This window comes from Mastomys coucha, unplaced genomic scaffold (assembly GCF_008632895.1).
Source record: "Mastomys coucha isolate ucsf_1 unplaced genomic scaffold, UCSF_Mcou_1 pScaffold21, whole genome shotgun sequence".
Lineage (NCBI taxonomy): Eukaryota > Metazoa > Chordata > Mammalia > Rodentia > Muridae > Mastomys > Mastomys coucha.
Window position 1 is genome coordinate 144,343,184 of NW_022196904.1, and position 5,234 is coordinate 144,348,417.

At 39.9% G+C, this 5,234-nt stretch overlaps 1 pseudogene; it reads right to left on the minus strand.

Annotated features, from left to right (window-relative positions):
* Nucleotides 1-4,312: 4,312 nt before the first annotated feature.
* LOC116101080 lies at nt 4,313-5,234 on the minus strand (annotated as a pseudogene).

Here is a 5,234-nt window from a genome sequence, read left to right on the forward strand (position 1 = left end):
TAATCAGGTAAAAGATTTATGTTTCTATGATTTGATTGAGAACATTACAGACTGGATTGCCATCTCCTATGGCAATTCCAAAAGGATTTTACTAATAGTTATAGATTTAAAAGATTTTTTCTTTACAATTCTTGTTTGTTGGGATATTTCCCCAAGACGTATTGTCATGTTTTTAAGGTTTACCATCGCCTTTATTGAGAGGGGGTTACAATGGCCCCAGAGTAGGTGAAGAGACCATTTGATAACCTTATATTGATCTTAAAAAATTATTGGGTGATAGTTTTTGGTTTCGTCCTTTTCTAAACTTACCACAAGAGACTGGAAGGCCTTATTGATATTTTTAGAGGCAATTCTGATCCAATTTCTCCCAGATCCTTATTTACGTAGAGATATCTCCTTTACAGCAGGTGGATAATACTATTGAATTTACCTTTACATTGTTGTGACAGTAAGAACCTGTTTGTGGATCCATTCAAGGATGTCTCCAAAACATATTTTCGTGCCATTTTTCGAAGCTCTTGCACAGACAATTATGCTGGGTGAGATGCTAATGTTAACTTACCTTGACAAAGAGTCAGATGTTATTTTCCCACCCTATTTTACCTTGGAGCTAGACTATTGGCTTTTGTACAAATTTACTACTTATTCAATTTAGATTCCTAGAGTCTATAGATATTCTTCCCCCAAGATAGATTATTAAAGTTTTTTATATACATGAAGTTATCTTTCCAAAGATAACTGCTTGGTAGCCAATAGAATATGCCCATGTAGTGTTTACTGATGGCACCTCCTGGAAAAGAGCTAGATTTCTCATCTATGAAAAACAAGTGATTGTATATACTCCTTGGCTGATTAACTGCAGTTTTATAGGCTGTTAAAGCTGTGCCCTAAATGTGTTAATTTTTTTCTCCAGTCCCACATTTGAGAGATAGACCCTATAGGGCTGGTATCTTTAGTACCTGACATATAGATATTACTCTTTACACAATATTTAGAAGGCTTAATTTTACAGGTCTACATTTTTACCTGTTCTAGATTTATTTCTGCTTCCCTGCAATCAGGAGAAGCCTCTTAACATTTTTCGTTTACAAGTTTTGGTGCTATTTATAGTTTGCACCAAAACTATTTTTTACAGACAACGGGCCTTCTTTCACCAGAAAAGATTTTCTTTTTTCTTCCTTTTCTAAAATTTTAATTGTTGTTTACACGACTAAATTTTGTCTTTTTAGACCAAGGGAAGAAGCCTTTTTCCTCAGAGGTCCCCCAAAGCGCATGTAGCATTTGTCCTTTTCATTTTGAACTTTCTGCAGATCGATATTAATAATTGTTCAGCAGCAGACTGATATTGGCATCCTGATTCAGTAAATTCCCATGCTATGGTGCGGTGGAGAGATCCACTCACTAATACGTGGCTTGGTCCGGACCCGGTTCTGGTTTGGGGCAGAGGTTCTGTCTGCATGTTTTCCCAAACCGAGGAGGAAGCACGCTGGCTCCCAGAAAGACTGGTACGACAGATTGACTCGGAAAGGCTGATGCCTTAAGTTAGGCTCCCCCCCTGCTAGTTTTGTCCTTGATAGGCTTTTTTACTCTGCCAGTTTTGCATGTGTTTTCTTTTGTGTTCGTTTGCTTTGGAAAACTGCTAAAATCTGCTTATCCCGATTCAAGCAGAAAAGCTTACCCTGAGCAAAGTTTCGCTTCGTTTCAAGGTTTAACTAGATCAGGGGACATCCCGAAGTGCCTAGATCCTGCTAATTACCAGCTTTTCAAGAAAAATCTGCTTTTCCTGACAAAGCAGAAACTATTTAACCGTGTTTTACCCAGACCAAAACTTGTTCGAGTCTCTGTTACTTTCTGAAGAACAGGCAACACCCAAGGGTGTCTAGATTACCACCGAGATTCCAGCATTTCAAAGGTTAATGCTATCACTGAGTCACAAAAGACTAATTTGCATTATCTTGAGACCTGTTTCCTGGCAACAGACCCCAGAGTGCTGGCGAACAAAAGGACTGATCCCAGCCACCCTGCCCTAAGCATCAAGAAGTCAGAGTTTTCTGCTTTCAGAAAAATCATAACAGCTTCCGGACTTTGCAGGTTTCATGGACATATCTTGGAATTTCTGTATGGAAGGATGGTGCAAGGGGAATCTAGTTAACTGATTATGAAGTCTGCCCAGACGAAGGCACATACCTAGTGGCTGTATCTCTGCCAGAGACACGCTTTAGGCTAGTATGCTTTGCCCATTGAGCCAGGGAAGACGGAGTCAGTGAGAATTTCAGATCCCTAGCTAATGCACCGCTATGATTCCCATGCAGTATATGTGCCGAGCTAAAATTGCCTTGATCCTGCCTCTTGCTTTGAAATTAATAAGGGGTGAACTATGGTCTCTAACCCCCCTTTGCTTGGGAGCGACTTGGAAGCTGGGGCTAGACACCCGCTGTGTGGAACCCTGACTGCTGCTCCTTAGATCAAAGACTGAGCAGGTCTCATGTTTATGTTAAAGGTTTGCCGGATCTTTCTTTCAAGATCTTCCTCCGGTCTGGTGTTAATGGATCTTCTCGTGTTTATGTTAGATGGGCAGGTTTCAATTTCCTCTGGGTCTGGTTCCTAAGCGTAACTATAAATACTGAGTGAATTACAGTAAAGCTCTCTCTCTTATCACATCTACCTGGCATCTGTGTCCTTCCTTATTAACCATTTGCCTTCCCAGGACTCAATTATAACCCAGTTCGTGAATACCCACGGAGGAAGGAGACCGCGGGACAGTCCTCTTCACAAGTTGAATCTGGACTTTGGCACCTACTTCTTCTGAAAGTCTCTCTAGCTGTCCCATCTAGAGATAATCCTAAAGGAGGCCCAGGCTCCTGGCTTTGGAATGAGAATCTGGATCTCCCTCAGTCGTCCACCACTGGCTCTGTCCCTCTTGTGACTTCAGATCTTGCACTAGAAACTTTCTTTTGAGTTTCTTGTTGAAGGCCATCCTAAGCCCTTGTGTCTCTCTAGGCCCAGACCATTGGAAACTCACGTTCCTTCTCCAAATATTGTGCAATGTCATTTGTGACCCAGTTGTGTTCAGAATGTCCCCTTCCTTTACTCTTGGGGGGAGCTGTCCCCACTAGGGGCCAGTGTTATTCCCAGATGCCCATCTGGGACACAATGACTACAGACTCTAGTTTATATACACTGAGCTCTAGTTGTGAGCTCAATGCCTCAATGCAGTGCTCTGGGTCCCAACTTCTTCCATCAGTCTTGCCCCTGAACTCTGTACTCTAAGGCACCTGTCACAGATGACTCGTCCAGGTCTCATAGATGGGACTCACTTTCAGCCTTTGAAGCCTCTGCCTGGATCTTCTTGTCCTTTATGGCATTGACTGAAACTTAGCTTTGCTCTCTAGTTGAAGATAGTCAGTGCTTGCAAGTTCCAATGTGTATTATCTCCCTTAAATCTAATGGCATCCTCATCAGATGGTTGTGTCAGTGTTACTAAGACCCAGCGTCCAGGAGAAACTGAGGCCTGGTGTGGAAAGATTGCCTAAACGCACAAGCCAATGTGAGGAGTAATGATGATTTTAAAAACTTAATATTTTTTTGAGACAGGGTTTCAATATATAGCTCTGGGTGTCCTTTAGACCAGAGTAGCTTTTAGCTCACAGAGATCTGTCCATCTCTGTCTCCTGAGTGCTGGGATTAAAGAAATGCACAACTAAAAACCAACAACAAAAAAGAATTTATATAAAAATAACTAGTTTCATTGCATAAGACACACTCAGTCATTTTAATCTAATCATTCATTTAAACAATTCATGTAATTGTAATATGCTTCTATGACCTGTGCTCTTAACTCTTATTTCAATGGTAATAGGTGGTTCTTGTGTATCCTGTGTTAAAAAAACAGACAAACCTTCACTGACCAGTAAAAGAGTGAAACATAAGGCAAAGGTTCAAAATGTGTCAGTATAGAAAAATGTATATGAAACATTTTTGAGTGGTAAATTACCATCAAATACATAAATGCATATTTAAGATTGAGTTTGAACATATTGTCTACATTTTACTGATATTAAGATTACACTTAATTAAAGCAGTCACTGATTAAGAGAGTACATAAATATCCATCATAGGGGCATGGTCAAGAAGGCAAAAAAAAATCCTCATAAGCTCCTGAATTCAACATAGTACATTTTTCTATACTTCTATAACTTAGACTTACAGAAAAAAATGAGAATCCATTCTGGAATTTAATTGGATGTGGCAGAAAAATGTTAAATATTATTTATCCTACAACATTAAAAATAAATCATTGCAGGCTATTTTGTCACCTGAAAATTTTTGTAAATGCACTCTTGACTTCTTTGTTTCTTACACTGTAGACCAGAGGGTTCATCATAGGGATGATCATGGTGTAGAACACAGATGTAATTTGCTCAATATCCATGGAGTGACTGGAGCTAGGCAGCAAATGCATGAATTGGCAGCCCCATAGAAAATAGACACTTCAGTGGAGTGTGAGGCACAAGTAGATACAGCCTTTCCATATCCAGCACTTGACTGCATTTTAAAGACTGTGATAAAATAAATATGTAGGATATCCAGATAAATAAAAGGGCAAAAAATATGAAAGCTCACTACATAAAGAAGAAACTGTTCACTGATATGTCTGTCAGAGCATAAGAGAACCATGACTTCTGGAATGTCACAAAAGAAATGGTGAACCATATTAGACCCACATAAGGAAAGACTGAAAGTGTTCCCAGTGTGGATGGAGGAATTTAGCAAACCACACACATAGGAACCTATAGAAAGATAGACACACACACTTGTAGTCATAGCAGTGGCATAGTGCAAGGGCTTACACACTGCTGCATAGTGATCATAGGCTATTGATGCCAAGAGGTAATTTTCCACAGTAGCAAAGGCTACAAAAAAGAACATCTGAGCAGCACAGTCATTATAGGAAATGATCTTGTCTCCTATAAGTAGCCCAGTAATGACTGTAGGTGTGATGCTGAGGAGTAACAAAAATCAACCAAGGACAGATTGTGTAAAAAAAAAAAGTACATGGGAGTGTGGACATGAAAGTCCAGGACAATCATCAGAACCATCCCCAGATTTCCCACCAGGGTGATGGTATAGATGAGGAGAAATGTTGTGAAGAGGGGAAGCTGTAATCATGGGTTATTGGTGAGTTCTAGTAGGAGAAACTCTGTTACTTTTGTATTATTCTCCATCAGAGTCAT